Here is a 25,664-nt window from a genome sequence, read left to right as displayed (position 1 = left end):
CCCACCCTTCCTCCCTTCCTTCCCTCTCCTCCACCCCACCAGGTCCCGCAGGGTTTCACCCCACCGAGGTGATGGGGATCCCCCTGCTGCAGGCGATGCCATGACATCCGTCTGTTTCGGGGCCCTGCTCCTACCCCCTTCTCCCCCCAGGACCCACATTCAGTGTGGATGGAGATCAGAGCCCTGGGGGGCACAAAACCCGCTGTCGGGAGCAGCTCCAGCCGGGGACAGCAGCGGCAGCCCTGGGAGACCGCAGCTGAATAAAGGAGCGCGGTGGGGCTGTGCCGGAGCACGCGCCCGCCTGCAGCTCGCACTTTATATAGCACAGCTTTGTTTTGAAACACAGTTTCTTAAATTCGCTGAAAGCTGAGTTTGGTTTTAATTTGAGCACTGGAGCCCCACGCTGCCGCCACGGGAGGCTCGGGCCGGGAGAGGGTTGTTGCGACCGCACCAAAATCCAGACTTGGAGCATCCCAGCTCCAGACCAACCACAAAAACTTAACGCAACCGGTGCCCACCAGCCCCATCGCCATCCCCGGCACGTGCTGCTCATTACACAGCATAACAGCATTAACGCAGAGGAACCCAAACAGGGCCACAGCAGTGACAGCAAGAAAGGGGCAGCCCCCAGCTCCCCCGGGGGCTCTGAGCACCGCGACGCCCCGGCCGAGGCCAGCTCGTGGCTGCCTTCAGAGGCAACGACGCCTGCCCCTAAACTGCAGCAGCCGCAGAGCAGCTTCCCGCTGAGAAGCCGAGCGTCTCAAGCAATCTGCTGACTGCTCTGCTAATTTTATTTATTTTTTTTAAAGGGGCTTAAATGTTATGACAATATTCGGAACAGCAAACGCGCCGGGAAGAGCTCGTCGAGCGCAGGGGAGGGCGTTAGTTACAGGCGGCTGGGCGCGCCGACATGATTTAGCATCACACCTTACCCCCGAGGAGAGGAGCCGGGGCACGCGGGTCCCCTTGGCACAGGAGAGGTGACGATCTGAGAGGGGACGGCGCGAGGAGGTCACGCCGGGCAGCCCTGCAGCAGGAGATAACGTCCCTATCTCCCGCAGCGATGCCCTTCATGCCCCGGCAGCGGGACGGCAATGTCAGCGCTGAGCGGGGAGCGCAGCTCCGGCAGGGGGGCTGTGCCCAAACCCCGTCCCGATGGAGAGGGACCCAGCCCCGGGCAGAAACGGGCACCCACAAAACTGGGGAGGGCAGGGTGACAGAGCTGGGGGGCTCTCCCACAGGGTCTGGGGGGGGAGCGGCAGAATTATTTTGCCTGAAGCATTCGCGCCGCCGTCGCCGCCCCGTCTCTGCGCACTTCCAGTCAATTAAAGGCTGACACGAGGAGGGCCAGGCCCTGACAAAATCCGGAAGATAAATGGCCCCCCACTTCCTCCCCGCTGTCAGGGAGGACGGGTGGGTCTCCCACGGCAGTGCATTCATAATGAGAAAAAACTGCTTGATTTTAGCAGGGACACGCAGGTGAAAAAGCACCACGGGCAGGCACCTGGCCACACGGCTCCCGCGCACCCCGCTAGTGGCAGTGAGCAGCCAAGACGTCGCTGTCTGTGAGCCTCGGTGGTGCACACGGGAGGGAAACTGAGGCACGGGGACAAGGTGGATTCAGAGCAGAGAGGCTCTGGCTCGTCCCCGACCAGCCTGTGGGTCTGTGCGCGATGCCACCGCAGGCACGGGAGGAGAAAAGGGGACACGCACAGTGCAGGAGCCGGGTGGCCTCTGCAGGGGACGGGTTTGCAATTAAGCACCCTCAAAGCCCTGCTAAATGTGCTCTGGGTTAGTGGGGACCCTGGGGAAGGTCCCCCCACCTCCACCATGTGATGGGGGCACCAAGCATCCCCATTCAGCCACCTCGGTCCCAGCGCTGGCAGCACCGGTACCTATAGTGTGGGGCCCTGGGGGTGCACGTCCACCCCTTTGCCCCCCCTGTTGTTTCTAGGGATGTTCCCCCTGCCCCACTGCAGCACAGGGCGGGGGGTCAGGAAGCACCACAGCACCCGTGGTCCCCCCTCAGCTTGCAGCCACCCCGCTGGGTCTGGTATCCCATCACCCGGGATATTCCGGCTGTTTGTCTGTCTGCTCACATCCGCACAGCCGGACGGGGAGGGACACGGCGGGGGGGGGGGGGGTGAGGATGAGGGCAAGGGGGGGGCCGAAGGCTTTGGCAGGGTCAGTCAGCACTAAGGGACACCCAAAACCCCATAGGATGCAGCCAGCCAGCCCTTAACCCTGCAGAACCCGCACCCAAATCTCTGGGGTCCCACAGCCCCCCGCCCCCAAACCCTGGGGTTAATCCCCACAGCAAATCCCCCAGGGAGGGGCAGAGCCATGGGTGGGGGGGGGCACGACCACGCCACGGGGTGAGGGTCAGCCCTTACCTGGCTCGAGCCCGGGGGGGTCTCCCCAGCGCTCCCCGGCCATGGCTGCGGGGTGCAGGGTGCCCCGTGGCCCTGCTGCAGCCCGGGAGAGAGACAGAGAGTTTTAATTGAATTTCTAGATTATCCTGGGGGAGAAGTTGTAATCTCCTTAAATCCAACCTCTGCTCGAGTCCCGTAACCTACTGTCCTGTGCTGGGGAAGGGATTTAGCCAGGGGGAGGGGAGGTTTCCCAGCCTGCTCATGCCCGCCGAGCCCCCGGTCCCACTCCGCTCCCATATCCCGTAGGATTTGTCCTGCAAAATGGGCTCAGCCATGTCATCTGATCCAGGCAGCGAGGAGCCAGGAGGGGCAACGTGTCCTGTTCCCTGTCCCCATGTCCTGCAGTGGTAGCACTCTAGGGGTGTCCCCAGAGCCCCTGGGGCTGGGATGGTGGCGGCGGAGGAAGGCAGCTGGTTATGGGTTCAGTAGGGTTATGGGGGGAGGATGGGAGCCCCTTTGGAGGGATTCGTGGATGGAAGAAGCCTGGGGGTTTGAAATGCATTAGCATCCAGCCAAGCCATGCCGGGGTGCTCGGGGGGCCTGGAGGGATGTGCATGTCCCCAGGCACGCCGGGTTCCGGCTTCCCAAAAAGCCCCGTCCCTGGACACCGGAGGGTGTTTTCGGATGGGTGACCTTGGGGTGTCCCCGTGCCCGCCCCATCCACTCCCCTCCGCCACGTGGCTCCAGTCCCTGCCACGTGCCCAGCGCGTGCCCCTGTCCCCAAACCCCGATACGTGCCCAGCTCCTTGCCGCGGCCCTGTGTGAGCCAGCCCCTGCCCCAAACCAAGGGCGCTGGGACTGGGGGCAGGTGGTGGCGGAGCTGAAATCATCCGGCCACGTTCCTGTCACTGCCTGGGGACACGACGGTGACGTGGGTTCCATCAGGGGATGGCGTGTTCCCATCCAGCCCATGCCAAGGGGCTCAGGGGGACGGCAGTGACCCCTGCCCCGGCCCAGGGAGGGGATGGATCGGCTGCTAAAAAGCACCGTGGGAAGACAGGGAAAAGCAGGACCAAAAGGGCAAATGTCTTCCAGCGGATTTTATCACCGAGCAGAAGGAGATAGGCTGCAGTGCTGGTGGCTCCTGCACCGCGGGAAGAGCCCGGCCAGTGCTCCGCAGCATCCCAGGGTGGCGCAGGAGCCTCTGGCACTATCAACCCGGGCTACCATGGGCACGACCTATTTTAAAAGCCGTCACACGGAGCGATGCTGCCTGTGCCTTGGGGTTAGAGGCAGAGGGGGGGCTGATCTGGAGCCCCTTCGGCCCCAGATTGCAGCAGGACGAACCCGCACCTCCCACCACCTTCACCCATCCTGCCTCCTCCTGCACACAGCTCACCCAGCCCAGGCTCCCGTCGAGGTCTCGTTCCCAAATCCCATTAAGGGGAAGCCCAAAGTGGGTTTTCCCATGCTCTCACCCAACGCAAACCTCCCCAGAAGCCGTGCCTCCAGCTCAAGGGAAATCTTGTGTGGGCAGAGCCGGCACCCAGGAAATGTTTATCCTGAGCCGGGAGCACCGGGGAAGGCGACACGGGAAGGTGCCATGGGAAGCTGCCACGGTGCCAGGCTGGGCGCAATGGGGCTGCCAGCCGGAGCAGGTGGAGCCGCTACCACCCCAAAGGGAGCAATGCTGAACTGCTCAGCACCAGCTTCCCGTTGGGAAAGCTGCACCTTTCCATGCTGGAGAAGAGCAGGATGAGCGCGAGAGACAGCTGGGGACATTCGGGTCCCTCCAGCAAGGGGGCAGAAGACGCGAGCAAGGCTGCACCATGAACCACCACGGAGCAGGCACCGCCACTCTCCTGTAAGCATCCTGGTTTTTTTTGAGCTTTACAAACCCAACCATTCACACTCCAGCCAAGCTCCAGCAATTCCTCAGCTCTTGGTTAGAAGCACAGTCCATCCTCACTCTCCCAAATCATTTCCCAGCTCCTTCGCCATGCCAGGACAAAACTGCAACTTCCACCCCAGAAGCAGCTGCGTTTCCACTTCCCCTTGGCATCGCGTTGTCAGCAGAGCCCAAACCACAGTCCTCGAGCCCAAGAGGATGGGGACAGGGGACAGAGAAGCCACGCTCGGGCAGAGCTGCCCTCCGAGCCCTACTTACCCCACGTTGGAGGCAGCGCGAGCGGCCGAGCCGGGGACGAGGCAGATGCTGAGCCCGACGCCGCGGCCGGCGGGGACTTCGCCTCGCTCCCGGCTAATTGCTGCAGGCTCAGATTTCAGCCACTCCTTTTCCCTACATGTCCAGGATCTGGCACCTCGGCTGCGGCCGTGGGGAGCCAGCGGCAGCGAGGGGGGACGCTCGCCCTCGGTGCGATTGCCAATGGTAGGGAGCGAAGCGGCGGTCGTGGCGAAGGGAGAGCCTTCGGCGGTGGAAAGGCTGAGATACTTCAGTGGGAACGTGCTCAGGATATGGCTGGTCTCAGGGGAATGGAAGAGGAGCAGCTTGAAAGGGATTGCAGAGGTTTTCAGGAGGCGAAGGAGCTGCCTGGAGGATGCAACAAATTCAAACACGGGGGATCGGACACCAGGCAGGGGCAAGGCACGCGGTGGCCCAAGGCAGGACTTCGGTTCTTTGAACTTGCAATTTAATGTCAGCCATGATCCAAAAGACATCTTCAAGCCTTTCCCAGGGGAAGAAGAAAAGCCACCTTCCTTTTCTGTTGGGGCTGATAAGCATGCACAGTATTGCCTGGCATCTCCGAGACGAAAGGGGCCTTTGCACAGCTTTGCTGCTCCCATCCTTCCCCCAGCTCAGGGCTCTGCCCACTCCAAGAGTTTCCCTGCCCTTCACATCCTCCCAGGGCTCCCGGTAAGGGTGCAATTCCCAATTGGAGGAGTTTCCTTCCTGGGGATACCCGGCAAAATGCTGGGCTGGGGAGCGCTGGGTTTCTGGCCCCCCCACCCCACTGTACCATCACTGGGCAGCCAAGCACCCCCAGACTGCAGAATCAACCCCCAAACCCCAATATCCAACTGGACAGCGTATTTGGGGCACAAGACAACATCTTTATCTGATGCAGGGAAGATTTAGTGCAGGAGTTGTGTAACGCCGGGGGGGCTTGCTGCTCCCCGGCCCCCCGCGCCATCAGGGATCAACAGCTCCATTAATCCCCCTCCTTCCCTGCCCGTGGGTACCAGCCCCAGGGGCCCGGCAGCAAGACATCAAATCCCTGCCCAATTTTGGCATCTGCCAGGCTGGGACCACGCAAGCTCAGGCACCCGCCTCGTTTGGGAAGCCCTGCTCAAACGGGGATCGCTACAAAGGCAGAGGTAGAAGTCCCTAAAATAACTCCATTCTCATTATTTCTGTGCCCCAGCCTCGGGCGCTCCCGTGCATCGCTTGGTTAAGGGGCCTGCAGCTGCAGACAGGGCGAGCAGAGAGACTGGGGCATTTAAAATGTCATTTTTAAGCCAGCGAGGCTCGGCGCACACCCAGCTGCTTTGCTCCTCTGCCCGTTTGCACAGCCCAGGTCAGTATTCGGGTGGCTCGCACAGGTGCACTCTGCAGGATCAGAAAAGCACTGAAGTAGAAGCCAGGAATGCTTTCTTTTTGACCAGCCCCATAAAAACAACTTCCACGCGTGCTCCTGGGTGACCCCACAACAAACAGGGCAAGTGCAAAGCTCAGAGTTGTGCGCCCACACACCGCTGTGCGTGCACGCACGGCTCTGTGAGAGGCAAGGCGTCATTCCCCCAGCAACCAAAAACCAGAAGGGGAAGATTTGTGGGGCAAAGACAACAGCACGCCGCTGGCTACCTCACCCTGAGGTTCCTGGTCACGCTTCCCAACCCCTTTTGGAGATGCAGACCTGGATGCCGCACAGCACCCCAGCACGGCGGGGTGGCCGCAGTGGCGTCGGGTGGGCACGGAGGGCAGGAGCCTGGCGCTGGGGCGGGGGGCAGCCCGGTGGGATGTGGAGAGGTGCCCCCGGCGAGCAGCCACGTGCAGTTACACAACGCTGCCCTGTGCTGCGTGCATGGGCTCGTATCGACGCGGCCCCAGCCGCCCTCCAACACCCCCCGGGGAGGTAACTTTGTGAGCAGCGTAAATGCAGGCGCACGTGAGCAGGGGGCCCCAACCTCCCGCGGCGGGTGCCAGTGATATTCGGGGCTCAGCCTGCCCTGGTTGGGCCGTGCCAGGGGGTTGGGGGGGGGCAGGACATGGGGGTGCTGAGCCATTACCGGTTGATGCGCAGCGTGAACCCAGCCCAAGGGGTTGGGGGATGTGAAGGAGCAGCCTGGAGGGTGCAACAAATTCAGATCCGGGGGACGTGGCACCAGACAGGGGCAAGGCAGGCGGTGGCCGCAGGCAGCACCTTGGTTCTCTGAGCCTGCGGTTTGATGATGGGCATGGCCCAGAAAGCATCTTCAAGCCTTTCCCCAGGGATGGAAGAAGAATCAGCCTGCTTTGCTGCTGGGGGTGAGAAAAAACGCTCCCCCCAGTGCTCGCACCGACAACAAGGAGCCCTCCGCTAGCAGAGCAGCGGGGTGGAGCAGGGATGCTCTTGTCCATAGGGAAGGGGAAACTGAGGCACGGCCTGGGGCTGGCCTCAGCCCCTGCCACCACCTCCCCCCAGCCTGGCCGGGCCGAGCTGGAGGTATTTATAAAGCCGATAAGGGAGCAGAAAGAATTTTCCGAACGCCAAAGTTACGTAACCCCAACTCGCCCTCCACTTCTGTCATTTATAATTAGAGGCTTGGTGGGGTGGGGAGACCTCTGGCATGGGTACTGGGACTGGTATCGCCCCAACAGCCTTCATCCTCCTCTCCCTCGCTGCAGCAGGTCCCCAGGGTCGTGCCGCCACTGTGACCCCACTGGTCCCCCAGTGCTCATGGCATTGTGGTTGGCTTGGAGTGGGGGAACCCAGATTTTCAGCTGGGATCAGGTTGGCCAAATCCTGCGTGTGCACGGCTGCTGGGGTGCGCACACCCCGTCCGTCCCATCCCAGAACACGTCGGGTATCGGGGCTGGTGGCAGCCCGAGCACGGCTGACATTGCCACGGTGACTCGAATGCTGCTGCTTGGAGGCCTCAGGCAGAAATGCTGCACCAGCATGTGCCCCAAAAAAGTTCTACCCCCCCCCCCCCAACACCTGTGGGTACCCCCAGCCCTCCACCATCCCCATTTCCACCGTTTCTTCCCCCGTTTCAGCCCTTGGCAGCTTCCAAAACCTCCTCGGTCACCTCGCCGCCTCCACCGGCCGTGCCTCAGTTTCCCCAGCCCCGCTGCTGGCGGGGTCCCCTCCCCGGGTTTTTTTTTCTCTCGCCCCAACTTGGGCCAAGCCGGCGGAGTCGGAGGGATGCTGAGCGAAGGCTCCGTCGCTGTGGCAACCCGCCGCGCTGTCTCCAGGCGACCGCCCGAGCGCAGGGATGCTGCAGAGCTGCTCCGAAGGCACAGCAAGAGGGACCGGGGCGGGGGAGGTTTCCACGGGGGGCTGCACCCCGCTTCCACCCTCCTAGCAAAGCTACGGCCTGGACTTTTGTTTAAAAAAAAAAAAAAATGTATTAAAAGGTCCTATTTCCACCGCTTCATCTCCGGCGGCCGGCTGAGCTCCGACAAGCTCGCAGCACCCCGGGCCGGCTGGCGGCGATGGCAGCAGGATGCTGTGGCCGTGGGGCCCTGCTGTTCTCAGGGACACCTGCAGGGCTATGGAAATAATTGCTGGTAATAAGCCCGTTAGCCTCTTAACCCTCATTAAGCAGCTTAGGGGGGACACGCACCGTTCTACGCAAACCCGCCGGCGGAGAAGGCCCTTGGCAGGGCAAAGGGGCGTTAGGGCTGGGGATGGGATTGCGGAGGGTGCCGGGAGGTGGTGGTGGGGGACCCGGCCCTCTCACCCCCCCGGTGAGCTCCCATCCCATATCCAGCCCCCCCCCATGCTGTTTATCAGCCAGGAGAGCGGGCAGGGGCGGTGAGGATGGGTGGCACATGGGTGTGATGAGTGGGGCAGGTCTCAGCCCCAGCACCGGCAAGGGGAGCGGGGCGCTGCGCAGCCAGCACCGTGCACCGTGGGTGGGAGAGGAGCAGGACTCTCCTAATCACGCCGGTTGGAAAAGGTCCCATTTTTGCATTTGCTAAATTAAAGGATGTCATCATCTGATGCCGAGCGCAAGCTCCCTTGGAAATTCAAGCTAATGACAGCAAAGAAAATGAGTTGAAACCAGAGCACAGGCGTTCCCATGTTACCCAGCCACGCCAGCACTGCCCAGCCAGGACCGTGGCAGGGTTTAGATGAGAGCTTGCAAAGCACCAAGCATCAGAAATATCTCCACGTTCTGCCCCAAAATGCCACCTTGCCCACTCACTCTCCATCAGAAAGCACACGGCTGGCACCCATCAGGCTGGTGAGACCCCCGTCCTGCTCCGGACCCCCACAGGGTGCAGATGTCCCTCCTTCACAGCTGCGGTGCTCCGGGCAGTGGGTTTGGAGCAGCGCAGGGGGACAGGGGATGCCCCACGGTGCCTTCAGAGCGGGGGGACGAGTGCGACGTCGGGATTTCTGCAGGTCTGAGGACGGCCACGGGCAGCTCCTCGGCACCCAGCACCCTGCGGGCGGGCAGCGGGTCCCAGCGGGAGCGGGGACATCCCGCACCGGGTGCACCCCGTGCTGCTGGCACACCGGGCACCCCGTTCCCCGACAGAAATACCTGCGTCAGGCGAGGGCCTCGGTCCCCGCCGCTCTCCAGGATCCGCTGGGGCGTTTCGTGCTGCAGCTGAGCAAAACCACAGGGTGGTTGGTTGGTTGTTTTTTTTTTTTTTTTTTTTCCTTTTATAATTTTCTCTGCGAGATAAAATTAAACAAACAAGCCCTTCTGGGAGCACTGCAAGGAAGGGAGCCTGCTTTCCTACAGATGTGCGTGTCCTCAGCAATTACAACCACCGAATTAAGCTTTGCTCGTGGCTGGGACATTTGCAAGATCTCCCCCCGCTGCCTCCTGCGGTTTCGCTGCTAGCAGAGCGGCTCGCTCTGCAGCCTCCTCTCCATGAGGTCATCACCCAAACACCGATTTTTCACAAAAGCAGGGAGAATTGGCTTCTCCCTGACCTCACCGCCTCTCTGTCACAGCCGTGCGGCCTCAAGCGCCAGGCTTTCTCCCTGGGGGACAGGGATGCAGAGCGAGGGGTTGCAGGGGATGCTGTGGGCCAAAACTGGGGAGCGGGCTCCCGGCTGCCCCCCGAACCTCCAACAAAAGAGAAACAGCCACGGCACGAGACTTGCAAACACCCTCCAACTTCGCGGCTCGGCACGATTCAGGAGCCACCGCAGAGCCGTTGCCATAGCTTTGCCGACCACCGGTGGGTTTTGCAGCGCAATCTGGACCACGGATCTATGCAAATCCCCAAGGCAGAAGTCTTTATGGAGGCATATGACAACCGAAAAAGAATAGCGCTCAGTGCTCTACTCCCACACGCCACCCCCCAACTTCACCATCATTTAAATCAGTCTTAAGTTGGAAGAATTCAAATCAACACTGTCGTCACAGAGCCAAGCGGAGAGGTGACACAACTTGGATGCTGCCGGGGAAATTGCCCCCCTGAGACTCAAAACCCATCAGCCCATCGCTTTTTGAAACCCCACCAAGGAAAACAAACGAACTGGCAACCTGCTGCCCCCAGCCCTCCGTCCCCTCCAGCCAGGGCTGCGGGACAGATTTCCGACCAGCCTCTCCCCACCGGGACCAGCGGGAGGGGGACCGCGGGGAGAAAAATATCCGAGACATGCTGCTAGGGCTGGACAGCCACAGTTGGAAAAGAAATCAAAGCTTCCAAAGAAAGAGATGCCCAGAAGACACACCGTTCCCAGGAGAAGCAGGACATTCCTCCCCGAGGATGAGGAAGCGGGGAGGAAGGCTCGCGGCACCCATTTTAGCTCTCCGCCTAGGTGCTCGGAGGGCTGTGAGCACGGCAGCCTGCTCGGGCTGCTCCCCCCGCTGTGCGATGCTGCAGACACAGATGGCATCGCAGCTACTGACTTTTGTTGTTGTTTTTACTTTCTTTCTTTAAAAACACGCTTCCAGTTTTGGGGGAAAAGGTTGCTCAGTCCTGCCAGCAGCCAAGCAGATGCAAAGCCGTGCTCCAGGCTCCCGGACACCTCCTTGGCTTCGTGCACCATGCGCCCAGACCCTCGGGGGCTCTCATCAGTCATCTGGGGAAGGAGCTGGTGGAAAACGATACTTGGTTACTGCCAGAAACTCCAAAATCAGGTCCCAGTCCAGTCCAGAGAATAAAGAATCAGCAGTTTAGGTTCTCCTCGTGAATCATTTTTGAGTTGCTCAAGCATCTGGAAGCAAGCGGGGCAGATCGTCACGGTGCTCTCACTGTTGCTCCCCCAAAACCAACCAATTTGTCCAGCTCAGCAATATATCCACGGCAAGCTGTTCCTTCAGGAAGTTTTCTACCTGTGCCGGGAAGGTTCGAACGCCCTCGGGCAAAGTGCTGGCAGCCTCCTTCGCTGGGAGCGAGCTACCTGCCTCCCCAAAGCACAGGGAGGAGGCTCCTGGGGAGGCTGGAGGGAGAGGAGGACGGGGAGCAACAGCCATAAATAACCCCATGGCAAGGAACCGGGAGGAAAAACAGCAAACAGACACCAGGACATGAAAAAAAATGGGATCCTTCACAGTGCAAGTAAGCAGAATCCAGCCCAGCCATCGCCTTTCTGCGAGCGGCACAGACCCAGAGCCCTGGGCAGGGTGGGCAGCACGTAACGTGTGGTGCACGGCAAAACCTCAGCCACTCTGCTTCGTTAAAAAGGCAAAGAGAAAGGGAAGAGTTAAATTAACGTGCCCGATGGACCGTGCCAACGCAGGGCTGGCCTGGCTCATGGTGTCACCGGCCCCAAACACACCGCGATCCCATCCCAAAGTGCCAGCAGGCTGTGAAATAGCCCGTGTTTAAGGCTATCATTATTTGCAATCTGCAGTCCTGGAGAAAAAGGCAGAAAAAGCAACTTCTCATTTTTCCCAATAAACGGGGAATTGCAGACTCTCAGCAAGCAGAGTGGCCAGCAGGTCACAACCGGCAGTGCTAGAGTGATTCATCCTAAACAAGCTCGATTTAGTCAAACCAGCCTGGAATAGCACAGGAGAGGCAGCCCAGAGCTTTCCCTGCTGCTGCCCCAAGCACCGGGGCCAGCAGAGAGCAGAGCGAGTGGGACCGGCCCCGCAGCCGCTTTTTCCCCTCCACCTCCAGAAAAATGAATGAAAAGCTTCAACCCCAGCTCCTGCATCCTCCCCGTTTCAGGTTGCCGCAGCTGAGCAACCAAAACACGTTGAAGAGGATTTATTTCCTCCTCTCACCCCAGCCCATCCTCCCCGGAGCACACCGGTCCCCATCCCCAAAGGCTCTCAGCAGAGCTGGGTACCGCTCCGCAGCATCCCCTTGGCAGGTTTTCCTCCAGCAAGCCAGCGAGAGCCGCCTCAGCTTTGCTTGTGTGTAACTTATTATCAAAGCTGAGCAAATAATTCAGGGTGAAAACTCCAGGAACGATGTTTCGCCTTTTCATTTTCTGCTCTCAAGCTGTCTGCAATTTCCCTGGTGCTTGCGGATGATTTAAAGACCTGTCTCCGGACGGGAGCGCCGTGCTGCGATGCTGCCTGCGAGTGGTTGATGGCCCAAATTTCACATGGGCAGATGAGGACAAGCTGGACACGCAAGGATGGATGAGTCTTTCCCGGTACCCTAATTAGGCGAGCAGGATTTGCAAGTGGGCTTCTGGGTGTCTTTCTGCGTCCGAGCCCTGCTTTATGTGAGCAGCGGTGCTCGAGCCCGTAACAAATCCTGCCTCGGAGTGTGGGGGGGCTGTAACCCGAAAAGATGCTAAAGCCGGAGGAAACAAGGCGGTGAGATGCAAACGCTGGGGCAGGCGCTGTGTGCTGGCCGCCCTGAGCTATCGATTGCTGGTTCGTTAGTCAACGACTGCTTTGCGTTACGGCTGATCGATCTTCCAGCCGAAGCTCCCCACCCGGGCATGAGATTTCCAGGCAGCACCTTGCTCCCCGCAGGACACAGCGCCCTGCCCTGCCTCCTTGCCCCCCTCAGCACTACTAAGGGCAGAGGGAAGGACGTGAGCAGGATGCAACCGCGGTGCGGGCGGATCTGAGCTCCCAGCGCCGCAGCCAGGCCAGGCGCTCGCTTCCTCGTTAGCGGAAAGGTTGGGGAGAAAGGAGCGGCTCTCTGCAAGCTCCCCATGGGGCTCACATGATGCAGGCTGGCAAGGGCAGCCCCTGCAGATGCTCAGGCAAGCACCAGCCAAAATAAAATAAAATAAAATAAGCGCAGAGAGCCTGGCTGCTGATGGCAGGTATGTTCTCCGGGCACTTGGGGCCGGGGGCAGGATGCAGCCCCCGGAGAAGCCCTTAAAGCACACCATCCCCGGACCCCTGCTGCCGTCTGGTTTGTGTGTTTTTGGGATGGAGCAGAAGGATCCCATGGACCTCCTGCTGAAAAGAGCCCCCAGAACAGCTCACGGGTGGGATGGAGAGGGGACGTTTCATGCCCCACAGCATCCAACAGGGGACAGGGACACTTTGGGGCCATTCCAGGTGGCTGAGCCTGGGGCACCATTAGTCCCTGCTGGAAACTCCCCGAAGTCTCCGCTGAGCCCGACGGCTTTCTCCTCCCGTTGTGTAATTGCACTTTGTCAAGCGAACCCAGCCAATGGCGATGCATTTTCTCCAGCCTCACTGCTGTTCTGCCACGTTTGCCTTATTCTTTTGCCTCCACCCGGACAGTTGCCGAAGCACCCAGGAAGGGAAAGGAGAGGGAAACCCAGTTCTTGTCCCACCAGTAAAGCAAAACCCAGGATTAAAAATGGGGAAGAAAAGCACAGGCTGGTGTCAGGTGCCTCTCCCCAACCCGTCCCCTCCCGGTTTGCCTGTGGGGGTTTGACAAAAGTGCTTTTCGGCTGACAAAATGATTACAGGGTGCCGAGACAGTAAGTTGCACATGGATTTCTTCCTGCATTTCAAGCAGGGCAAGGACACGGCTGCGAAAACAGCTGCACTTCTGGAGGGGTCGCAGTACCAGGGGAGAGAGGGGGTGGCAGAAGGGGGGATTTGGGGAGAAGAGGAAGGAGGGATGTTTTCTGCTTGGGAAAAGGCAAGGAGCGAGCAGGTGGCAGCGTGCATGAATGTGTAAAGGCAAAGACAAGCGGAGACGCATGTCCCTGTTGGGATGGCGCTGCTGCCTGGACCAGCCCGAAGTGGGAAGGGGGCAAGCAGGAGCTGCTGCTCCCAACAGAGTCAGATCCATCACTCTTGCTGCAACGTGGGGCTTGGGCAGCAGCAGCACTAGGAGAGCTCCTGGCAGGAACAACGAGCAAATGGCCCGTAGCGGGGTGCCCGGCACGCACTCGGACTCCCCGTGCCTGCAAGCAGTGGGTGCTGGGCAGGGGGGGAGGAGGAGAGGAGGATTTCAGATCCAAACTCAATCTGTTGGAGAACTTGGCCTGCTCCCCGTCAAGCTGAAAATAGCACATATGTAAGTACGTGCATGCAGTGCTGGCTGTGTCCTCGCCGAGCGCTTCCTTCCTGCTGTGCTCCGCTGCCGCGTCCTAGCCCCCGGCCCCGCTCACAGGCACGAGCTTTTGGCTCGAGGCAAAGAGCATCCTCGTTTCACCGGAGCACGAGGTGTTTCAGCAGCCCTGGTGAGGCACGGCCACGGGGCCCTGGGCACCCTTTGCAGTCCCATTGCTCTGGTGATGCTCAGCGTGCGCAGAGCCGCAGCTTGGTCCTTTCACCTTCAGCCGCTTTCTGCCTCCGGCACGAGGTCTGCCCGGCGAGGTGTCCCGCGGCAGCGGCCTCGCCATCATCATCTGGAGCAGGCGAGGATGAGCATGGCTCACGGCAGGAGATGTGTTTTATTAGAAACAAGCAGCTGGCTCCAGCCCCGCGCGGCCGCCGGGCCGGGCGCAGGATGCGGCCGTGCGGAGCTGTGCTGGAGCACGCACGAGTGCGCGGACAGCTGCCACGGCAGGCAGGGAACCTCTGCAAGCCCCCAGCACTGCTGGGATGTTGGTCACGGTGCAGAGCAGAGCTTGGGCAAAGCCTCTCCCCGCCCTGCTTTGAATCCCCCCCCCTAAGGAAATATCCAGGACAGGCAGCCCAGGATGGAGGAAATACAGAATTTCTATCAACAAGGCTTATGGGGTGATTCCTGGGGATCTAGTAAGTGTGAAAAAGCAAACAACACCGGGGGCTGGGGAGGGACATAAAGGCAACCCGCACGGACACTGCGTGTATGGCACAAGACAGCTTGCTATCAGTTTTATAAGCACATAGGTCGGGCTCAGCGCATCGGGGTACTTTACAGCTGCTATATGGTCATCTCCTAACTAAATAGAGACAGAGCAGCCCCCAGCATTTCAGGCAGGGCCCTATTGCCAAAGCAGCGCCCAGCAGGAGGGGAATGGCTGTGCAGAAATGCATTTATCCCCCCAAAATCTCCGCTCCTCTGGGGCACTGCATTACCGCAGTGGCTGATGCGCTGCGGCGTGGCAGAGCCTGGCCGGGACCTGCAGCCGGGTGCAGGGGGTGGCACCGGCTAGGGCAGAAACCAAGCAGAGCTCTGAAACGCACTCACATCCACCAAAAACGCTCCTGAGCATCGCCCAAACCCCACTTCTTTCCGAAGGCCTCTGAGGACTGGCATTAGAGAGCGTGTGGTATCAGCTCTCCTGAAACAAAGCCATTGTGGTTGAGCCAGGATCCTTATTAATTCTTTCCTCTCTTTAATTTCCAATTTTTCTTGGTTCCCTTTGCAATTGCTCAGGCAGGCGTTGGGTGGGGGCCCCGTCACCGCCAGCCCGTGTCCCTGCGGCACGGTGCCCCGAGGCCACCCGCGGTATCGCTCCGTGACACTGGGATGTGGCAGTGGCAGCCCCAAAATGACACCCTGGGGCTCAGGTGGCGAGCCAGCAGGACCATCCCCCCAGCTGGGACAGGACAGAATTTGCTAAAAACATCCATTTTTTTCCCCAAACGATGTCCTCAAGGACAGACCACAGGGCTGGGACAGGACCCTTTGGGTGCCACAAAGCCCACACCAGACGTCACCTTGTCCCCCTCCGCCTGCAGCACCCACCTCAGCCGACACATTTCCCCCTCCACCTTTGGGTGCCCCATCTCCCCTCGCCCCCAGGCCCCCAAAAATCACCGATTTCCCCGTTGCAGCCTGCACGAGGCACCCCTGCCATCCCCTCCAGCACCGGCCCAGCAGCGCCCATTGCCGCCGATGCCACCGACGTGTCCCCAAATCCCGGGGGGGGGGGGGGGGGGGGGGGGGGGGGCGCACAGTGCCCACCCGGCTGCGGTTACATAAACCAGAGCCGGGGCTGTTTTCATTTGTGCTGCCTCCAGCGCCGCGCTCTTCAACTTTATTTGCATAACAAATAATTAATAATAATTAATGACTGGGAGAGCGGTGCGCCTTGCCAGATTGTGCTAATTAGCGAAGAGGCGCAATTGCGAGAGCGAAGGCAGGAGTCCCATGGCCCTGCCGGCGAGGAGGAGGAGGAGGAGGGTGGTGGTGGGATGGTCAGCGATGCTCGCAGGGTTTTGGGGGGGGGTTGTGAAGGGTGTCCACGCACGGGTGCCTCAACGTGGGTGCGTGGAGCACCCCCCCCGCCCCGACACGTCCCCTCTCCTTCCCGCATGCGTGCCGCCGCGCCGCATCCAGCGCCTGGCTTTCTCCCTGCCCTTATTAGAGCCCGGGACAACACTGCCTGCTTGTCCAGGGGTGGCACCGCTCCACGCAATTAATGAGGAGAAAGACGACAGCTCGTTGCACAAAAGCCTTTGCTCCAGCCGCAGCGAGGGGGAGAAGGGGGCAGGGGGCACGGGGCTCGTGCCTCCCCATGCATGAGCCATCCAGAGGATGGGACCCTCTGGGGACAGGAGGTTTTGGGGGGGTAATAGATTTTTGGGGCTTGTGGATGAACCTCTGTGGGGTACCAGCGGTGCCTGGTCCCACTTAATCCCCTTCTGTGCCCCCATGTCCCGGGAAGGGGTTGTCACCTCTAAAGTCGTTTCAGCTTCTTATGGGTCTGCGCCTCTGTATTTTGGGGTGTCGGTGACACGGTGGTGGCTCCCTGTGCTTTCTGTCCCCTGGGGTGGGGGTACTGCCCTGCAAAGGGCACCCTGGGGAGGGAAAGGAAAGGAAAGGAAAGGAAAGGAAAGGAAAGGAAAGGAAAGGAAAGGAAAGGAAAGGAAAGGAAAGGAAAGGAAAGGAAAGGAAAGGAAAGGAAAGGAAAGGAAAGGAAAGGAAAGGAAAGGAAAGGAAAGGAAAGGAAAGGAAAGGAAAGGAAAGGAAAGGAAAGGAAAGGAAAGGAAAGGAAAGGAAAGGAAAGGAAAGGAAAGGAAAGGAAAGGAAAGGAAAGGAAAGGAAAGGAAAGGAAAGGAAAGGAAAGGAAAGGAAAGGAAAGGAAAGGAAAGGAAAGGAAAGGAAAGGAAAGGAAAATCAGAGTCTCTCGTCTTTCAGCTGCTCAAGCACTAGCTGCTGACTGCCATATCACACAGGAGCACCCGTGTGTGTGCACAGAGCAGCAGGGTGTCACGACAAGAAGCAGACAAAGCCCCCAGACCATTGCTGACCCGTGCCAGCCCGCGGGCAGCAGGGTCTTCTCCTCCTGGGAAGAAGAGGAGAAGAGGGGACGGAGCCCAGCCCAGCATGATCCCCTCCAGCCCCCTCCGGAGCCCGCTGGGGCCAGCCTGCCTCCCTTAACCCTTTAGCAGCAGCTGGGACAAGCCCTCGGTGCCGGCACTCGCTCAGCACCGCTCCACGGCAGCTCCGCGCCAGGCCTGGCCGTACAGCACCACGAGAGCAGAGCTGCGCGCAACTCGGCTTCGGGGCCTCTCCTCGCTGACTGTAATTCCTTCGCCTCGCTGAATTGCTTCCCCTTCAGCACCACACATAATCCATCGCGCTGTAATTATACGGGAATTTGATGCATTTATAAGATGCACTTAATTCATCAGCCCCTTTAAGCACGTTGTCATTACAGCCTGCAGCACGGTGGGAAGGATGACTCGCTGTCAGATGGAGATTAGCTGGCCCCCGGGTGTGATGAGTTGGAGGGCGTTCTCAGCCTGGCACGCTGAGCACCAGGGGGGCCCTTTGGGGCCCCCCCAGGATGAGAGACCTCCATTTGGGAAGGCCAAAACTGGCACGAAAAGAGTAGCTGCTACCCAAGGCTTATTTTTCCTGGCGTTTCTTTCAGTGGCTCACTTCCAGACGTGTCCTAAAAGGGAACCAAAGGCCTTTGAGCCTTTTGCAGCGAGGACAAAGCCATGATTTTCCCGGCCCAGGCGGGAGGGATTTGATCACAGGAGCCCTTGTTCCCCCTGCTTCGGGGCGTGGGGTCCCTGTGCCATGCAGCCGGGAGGGGACAGCGGGGCGGGTGGGTGGCTCCGGAGGGTGCCTGGGCACCTCCCACCCAAAAAATGCTGGCACGGGCTGAGCCTCAGCATGGGAGGGGACAGGGGACGGTCACCACGCAGGCTCGGTCACCATGGGGCATCCCCAGTGGCCTCGGGGGGCCACCGGGGTGCTTGGGGCATGCTGCTGGGTGACACCACATTTTTTGCATTGGTGCCACATTCGGGTTTTCCAGCCCAGAGGGACGCCCTGCACTGCCCTGCCGGGTGTCCCCAAGGGTGTCAGCCGTGGGAGGTGGCATCCTGCCCAACCATGGGGGTGGGACAGGGACCCCGCAGTGCTGGGTGACCCCCGCACCATCAGGACAGAGCTGGGGAGGCCCTGCACGCCTCCGTGCCCAAATCCTGCTCCTGCCTCCCGCAGGTTGTGCTGGAAGAGAGCTGGAGGGGGACACTGGGTGAGTGGCACCACGAGCACCGGGGCCACCTGCGGCTCCTGTCCCCAGGGCAGCTCCCAGGTGTGCATTTCTCTGCCATCGGTCCCAATGACGCGCTGGCCCCCGGCCAGACCACAGCTCAGCCCGACCTGGCACCGAGGCCTTTCCTCTGGGTGCCCTGAGCCCCGTGTGGCCCCGGGGACTCCAGCTGGGGGCAGGAAGGGTGCCGCGGCCAGCCCGTGATCCCTGCCCGGCCTCCTGTCCCCACGCCACTGGGTCACAGCACGTGTGGCAAGGTCCAGAGCTGCACCTCGCTGCACAGGCGCTGCCCAGCACGGTGCCAGCACAAGGGGCTGGCGATGTCCCCTGTCCCCACCCAGAGGAGGACCCCGCTTCCTGCTCCTCCTCGCCATGGGAGCCCCATCGCTCTGCCCGGCTGCGCTCGCGCCCTGCCTCAGTTTCCCCGTCTGCACAGCAGGGGATTTCTCTCTGAGAAGGGCAGAGAAGTGAGCGCAGATGTCGGTGGGGTCTCCCTATGCACCCTCCCCACCGGGACACCCTGCACCTAGGACCGGGGCAGGACCCTCTCCTCTGCCCCCCTCCCCATCCCCTCCATCCCCAGGGTGCTGCCACCCCAGAGGGATTTCAGTTCCCAGGGTGGCAGAAGGAAACTACCCAAAGCAGCCCTGCCAACCACCCCCCCCCCCCGCCAGCTGCCGCCCACCCTCCAGGGCTCACCTGCCCCCGGAGCATCCCCTCCTTGTCCCCAAAATGCAAACCCCCGGGGACATGGAGACATGGGGACACGGGGACATGGGGACACGGGGACACGGGGACACGGGCTCGGTGCCGCAGCTCTGCCGGTGGCAGTGGCGGCTGAGCAGAGCAGACTGCAGCAGGGCCGTTACGTAAGCCCGAGCTGGCTCTGGGGATGTAGGACACCGGGGCTGTCCCCCGGCCCACCCGGGGGTGTCCCCCCCCACCCTACCTCAGTCCCTGAGGCTCGCGGAGCACCGTGGGGATCCCCAGCCCCTCATCCCTGTGCTGCGAGGGGTGCGGGGGGCTCGGGGTGGCCCTGGGGTCGCTGTGGCCCTGTGGAAGGTGGTGGCAGGGGGCAGCGGTAGGGGGATGTGTGGGGGCACAAGGGTGGTGGTGGTGTGGGGTGGGAGGTGGTGGGCGCTGCGCCCACACCCCACTGATCCCCCCCCTGTGTTCCTTGGCCATGACCTCACAGGTGAAAGCATGGGAACAGAGCCCGGTGGCCAGGATGGGGCTCCTGGGTGCTGTCACCCTCCGGGAGCAGGATGAACACCAGCTGGGGGGACACAGGATCCCGGCCTCACTCCCAGCCTGCTTCCTCCCTCTATGGGTACGTTCCCGTCCCTGAAAATGCAGAGGGTCAGCCTCCCGGGGTCAGCCTCCTCAGCATTAGCATCCCTGGATCAGCATCCATAGGGACAGAATACCTGAGGACAGCACCCCTGGGGACAGCACCCCCCATATAACCTCCCTGGGGACAGCACCCCTGGGGACAGGACCCTTGGCATTAGCATCCCAGGGAGCAGCATCCCTGGTGCCCCCAGCACAAGCTAGGGAGGCAGGATCAGGCCTTTCCAGAGCCGACGAGGAAATCCTTCCCCTGCCCCAATGCCACCTGCCCTGAAGGATGGGGACAGGGACAAGGGACCCCATGGTCCCCTAGCCCTGTTGCCTCCCCCGGCTTTCCACCAGGCATAGCCTGGACCTGGCCGTTCCCATTTGGGGGGAGGGAAAAAAAAAAAAATAAATCCCAGGCTAAGGCTCCTGGCAATAGGAGATACCAGAACAGGGAATTAATGTTAATTAATTCATAATGACGCCGAGATAGTGATACCAGATGCTTCAAAAGTCCAACGGGGGAATCTGAAAGAGCTCTGCGAAAAAAAACCGTCGCCCACCGGCAGTCCTGCCTCGCTGCAAGCTGGGAGCGAGGGAGGGAGCTGGGAACCGGGGATGGGGCCGGGAGCACGAGAGCAACGGTGACAGAGGGGCACGTCCCCGCGAGGTGACAGGCACACGACCAGCCGGAGCTGTGGGGGCAGCACCGGGACGCCCGAGCGCCCTACAGCCCCCAAATCCCACCCTTCTCCCTCCCACCCCAGCTGAGATGCTGCAGCGGGGCCGAGGCCAGCTCCCCGTGGTCTCAGCAGGCAGCAGGACGCGTTCGCGTGCTGCGTGCCCGCGGGGCGGATGGATGGACGGGCTGGTGATCCAGGACATGGACACGGGTCCTTTGCCTGCTGGTGTCCCCATGCTCGGGGGACAAACCCCAGCTCCCACAGCGGGTCGGCAGCACGGGGAATAGGCACAAACCGGGCCGTTTTCTCCCTTCCCCATCAGCGCCAGCCCTCACCCTGGCCATGGCCATTGAGTGTTGAACCCAAAACGGGCTGGGCGCGAGCCGAGAGGCGCAGAAGGGACTAGAAATGGGCTGCAGCCCCTGTGCCCCTGCCAGGCAAAGCTGCACGCACCAACTCTGCAGAAATCATGGCAGAGCACTCTGCCCATTGCTGCCGGTCCCCTTGGCCCCCCCCCGACCAATGCTGGGGATATTTTGCTACCCTCACAGTGACGCAGCAGCACCCACACCCATCGGGACCCCCCCCCCCAAAAAAAGGAGGCTTGGCAGCACCAGCAGCGGGGCTACGGGAGGTGCCCGAGGCCGCACAGCACCTGCGGTGCTGGAGCAGGATGGTGCTTACATAAGGTGGCTGCATGCCCCGCACCCCAGCACAGTGGGGAGGGGGCCAGACCCGTCTCCCCCCTCGGTGACAGCCCTCCTGGCCCTTCCAGAGGCAGCACCCTCATGGAGCACCTTCCCCATCCTATTTCCTACCCGGCAGAGCTTGGCTGAGGCTCCCCCGCTGCTCAAGCACGTTTAGACCCCAAATCCCGACTCCCACCGGGGAGAAAACGCCGGTTTTAAGCGTTTTCAGCTCACGGTGCCATTGCCTGGGGAGCTCCTGAGAAGTTTCTCTGCAGAGGGGCCGGGTCCCCCCCCCTGCTGCCCCCCAGGAGGGAGCTCACGTCGAGCTGCGGCCGTGCCCCGAGCATCGCCGAGCGCGCCCGCGCCGTGCCACCGCCTGGGGACCGCCGCCACCCCGCTGGGGTCACCTCAGGGCTCCGAAAAAATCCACCTTGAATTCACAGGTGAAGCAGCTCCTTCAGGTAAAGACCCAGCAGAGACAACGAGGGGTTTTAAAGCGTGTCATGGATCAGAGGCGAGAGGTAAAGCGGCCTTTAAGGTGCCCGCCCGAGCACAGCCCGTGTTTTACTGAGCTCCTTCGGCGTGTATGGGAATGCTCGGCGTTATTCCAGGCCTGGAAGGAGCCGACAGGGATTTTTATTTTTATTTTTTTAACCTTGTTTTCATTGTTTTCTGGCTCCGTGGCTTTGTGCTCACACAAAGGGAATTTCACCTGCTGTTCAGAACAAAAGGACACGGAAAGTTTTCCAAGCACAGAGAGAGGGATGAGGGGAAGGAGCTCTACAGGAGCAAAACGAGTTGTTGCTGTTTTTTTTTTTTGCAGCAAGCTGTAAAACATCCCCGTCCTTCGGTGCCTGCCAGAGGCACACAAGTTCCCTGTCCCCATCGGGCCACCCCAGCGAGATCCCCCAGATGCTGCCGATTGGGGCTGCTCCGATTTGGGGTGCAGGGGGGCCGTGGGACGGCGACACGGTCACTTTCTGAGAGCAAAACGCTGCTTAGTGCTTGCCACAGGCCCTACGCCCATGGACAGCTCAACCCCCTGGGAAAAAGCCATCCCCAAAATTCCTGGCCCGGGCCATTTCTGCCGGAGCTTTCCCGACACCAGAGGTAAACAGCGCTAGCAAACGAAGTCACGGGCACGCTTTCTAAGAACAGGAACACAAAAATCCAGACCTCGTCCGCCGACACCACCGCAAAACAGGTGGCTCAGAACCACAAGGGTACGGGGGAGAACCACCCCGGTTTGGTGATGTTGTGCTCACATTCACTGCAAAACCGTCCGGGGATGAATCCCGCTAAGCACACACCATTTTCTCTCTAACACGCTTTGCTCTATAATTAAGAGAGCCTGCTAAAAATACAAACAGCCTCATGCACCCAGAGAAGGCGTGCAGGTGCTGCTAACTGGAGGCACTTTAGCACAGCTCATTTTCTGGACGATTTTACTCGCCTGGCTCGCGCTCAGCGCCGATACTATTACAGTGATGCAATTATGCTGCTGCTGCTGCTGCTGCTGCCGGCGGCGGCTCGCTTCGCTTTTTCCCTGCGCTTTGCAGTTTGCTTTTAAGCACCCCCAGCTCCCGGCTCGCCCCTCTCCAGGCTCACGGGAGCGGGCATCGCGCACGGGCATGTGCGTGCTCGGGGGCACAACCCCGCACGGGCATCTCCGAAAAAAAAAACGTCGTGCAAAAGTTTTGGCTGACAAGGCGAGCACGGCACCGGCACTCCCCGAAAGGCAGCAGGAATCCTCGCCCGCCGGGCAGGGAGGGGGCCCGAGGCATTGGTTTGGTTTTTTTTTGGCAAAGTCGAACCCACCCTGGCATTTAGGGCACGGCCACACACGGGGAGGGGGGCGAGGGTAGGAACTTCACCGGCGAAGCTGCTGCCGTGAAACTTCCCCGTATTATTCCTACGTTAGGGCTGCAATAGGTGGAAGTGATCGACTCACTATGAGACTGCTGTTTTTGCCTCCGACTTGGGATCAGGCAGAGCTACAGGAGCGGGGGAGCCGTGGCGCTGCCGCCCTGGGAGCAGGCACTTACCTCTCACTGCATCGAGCCCCCCGGCCCCGGGTCCTGCGGAGTTAGCTGGCGAGGGACCCCGCATCCGCTCCGGTTCCTCCCAGGACCAGCATTCGGCTGCTGCTTCGTAGGCACAGACCCAACCCTTCCATTGCAACCACACGAAAAAAAAAAAAAAAATTAAGATCTTCTTCCAAAAGAAAAAAAAAAAAAAAAAGAGGGAGCTTAAAAAAAAAAAACAAACAACAAAACACGTTTTTTTTTTTGTTTGGTTTCCCTGGAGAAAAAAAAAAAATAGATAAATCCCAGCGGCCAAGAGATCCAGACTCAGGTGAATTTAGCTTCAAACTCCCTCTGCGCTTTCAGAGGCTTCACCCTCAAATGGGCTCTGGAAGATGCTGGGGGCCCCATCGCTGCAAAAGTGTCATCAAATATCCTTCGGGCTCAACTCCGCTCCTGCCCGGGGAGGGAAGACTTCTTCGCTGCTGGATGCGTGCTGTGTAGTTGGCAGGGACCTGCCTGCTTCGGTCTCAGCGTGGAGGGTGGGTTGCTTGCTTGCTCGGTGGTTTGTTGTTTCTTTTTTCTTTTTTTTTTTTTTCCCTCTGCTATTGGTTTCCTTGCTATCTGATCCTGAGCGAGCGCTGCAGCTCGGCGCTTCCCTGCTTTTCCCCAGCCGTTTGACAGGGAATGAAACGCAGACACCCAGCGAGACAGGCTCCAGCTTCTACAAAGCTCCACTCCCTCCTACCGCCTTTGTCCGTGAACAGCAACTCCTCCAACTCTGCCCGTAGACACAAGTGAACCTCTGCATCAGCACTTTCCTAATGGCTGCTTCGCCCGAGCCCTTCGGCCCTTCTTCTTCCTCGCTTCCTCTCCTCCACCTCGATTTTCCTCCTCCCTTTGATTTTCCTGGCTGAGCAGAGCCCCGGCCGGCGGCGATGCTCCCCCCGGCTCCAGCTCAGCTCCCCAACGCCGGCTGCTGCGGCCGGGGGCTCGCGGCCCCGTGCTCCATCACCGCCCTTTCTGGGCTCCTTCCACGAAAAATCGATGCTGGGCACGGCCACCCCGCAGGCTTCGCTCCCGTTTCGGCTCTTTTAGGGGCAGGGTCTGCGGGAAGAGAAGCAGGGGGCAGGGGGAGGGCGGGGAAGCAAAGCCACTTCTTTTTATTGCGGGCAGGGATTTTTTTTTTATTTTTTTTTTTTAAGGTTGGTTGGAGTCCAAGTTTATTTCTTGGTGGTGAGCATTATTTTAAGCTCTTTGGGAGGCTTCGGGTGTCTCCAGGTCACCCTGTCCTTATAAAAGTGAGGCCTTTTTGGAGAGGGTCGAAGCAAAGTCCTGCTCCGGCAGCCTCTTCCCCCACGGTGGGCTCCCAACCCAGGCTGGCCCCCAGCCAGCAAGAGACACAAACCAGCCCCCGGCTGTAACATTTGCTGTGTTTGCCTCCGCTCTCCGGCACCCGCGAGATCCCGGGGCTGCCTCCTGCTCCTGGGGGGAGCTTTGCAGGCTTCGTTAAAAACGACAGCCGGCAGACCTCCAGCCTCAGCAGCGATGCTCAGCACCGCTCAGCTGAGCCGTCCCACAGCCTAAAAACCGGTGGCACACCCGCGGGTCACGTAACACCCACGCAGCCCCCCAGCACGTTAAGGGCTTGCCTCCCCACCTCCCTTCCTCACATCCTCCTGTGCATTCCTCACCCTCTTCTTCATCTCCCCCCGCGGTTTGGGACTGCTGCTCCCTTCCTCCCTTGGGCAGTGACTCTCCTCGCCCCCGCTGCCCATCTCCCTTCTCTCCCCAGCCGTGTCCGATGGAGCACCGTGCTTCCCAGCACCATTTTTGCCTCTCTCCAACACCCTCAAGCTCCAGAAGAGCTCCGAGGCCAGGTCAGACCTTGCCATGCTGCCTCCTTCCCCTTCTCCACGCCGTCTTGCCCCAGCCTCACCCTATTGCTTGCACCAGCCCCACAACACTGACTTTTTACCAAGGCTTTGAAATCCCTGGCTGGAAAACCCAAACCCCAGGGGATGCTCAGGGGGGTCCGCAGCCCTGGAGGCCAGCTCGGAGGGCGACAAGCACCCAGCACCACAAGAGATGCCAAAGATGAGGCCAGGGGTCGGGATCTGGCCTGATCCCACAGCCAGACCAGCTTTGGCCACGTGCTTTGGAGCTATTAAAGCGAGGGATGGAGAGGGGAGAGATGCAGCGTGCTCTGGGGGGGTCCCTGCAGCCCCCTCTCCCCCGGGAGCCCCATCCCACCGCCCGGGAGCGCCGGCACCGCGTCTGCGCGGGGAGGCGAGCGAGTCAGCGCAGAGCCATTAGGGCTAATTTAATCAAGACGGATGGGCGGGTTGGAGGGCTGCCGCCCATAAATCCCGCGCTTGCACTGCATTAGTGTCAGGGCTCCTGGAGGAAGAGGCTTGGGGGGGGGGGGTGGGCAGCAGGGCCCGAGAAACATGCTAAGTCACCCGTCCTGCCCATGGCACCGGGTCACAGGGCAGCAGCTCAGGGCTGGGGTGCTCCCAAGCACAAGCTGAAGGGGACCCAAGGCCCCTGGATGCCGGATCCATCCCAGAGCCAGGCTGAGACTCCTCTAACTCACCCCGTGCCAGCGCACTGTGGGGCTGTGGGATGTCCCCAAAGTGAGGTGCTG

The 25,664-nt window shown here is 60.6% G+C and overlaps 1 protein-coding gene and 1 long non-coding RNA gene across 2 annotated transcripts in view; one reads left to right on the top strand and one right to left on the bottom strand.

Moving 5' to 3' along the window:
* Window positions 1-24,184, bottom strand: part of LOC106032092 (potassium inwardly rectifying channel subfamily J member 12) — a 35,558-nt gene extending 11,374 nt beyond the window's left edge. Inside the window, exon 1 of the mRNA XM_013174901.3 lies at window positions 23,039-24,184. The gene's annotated coding sequence lies outside the window, so the exon portion shown is untranslated. The remainder of the gene's footprint in view (window positions 1-23,038) is intronic.
* LOC125183178 (uncharacterized) lies at window positions 19,236-23,064 on the top strand. Its single transcript, XR_007164724.2, has 3 exons — window positions 19,236-19,616; window positions 21,269-21,454; window positions 22,915-23,064. It is a non-coding gene; the product is annotated as an uncharacterized lncRNA (long non-coding RNA).
* Window positions 24,185-25,664: the final 1,480 nt, after the last annotated feature.

This window comes from Anser cygnoides, chromosome 15 (genome assembly GCF_040182565.1).
Source record: "Anser cygnoides isolate HZ-2024a breed goose chromosome 15, Taihu_goose_T2T_genome, whole genome shotgun sequence".
Classification (NCBI taxonomy): Eukaryota; Metazoa; Chordata; class Aves; order Anseriformes; family Anatidae; genus Anser; species Anser cygnoides.
The sequence above is the reverse complement of the archived record's forward strand: the minus strand, read 5'-3'. Positions and strand labels throughout refer to the sequence as shown.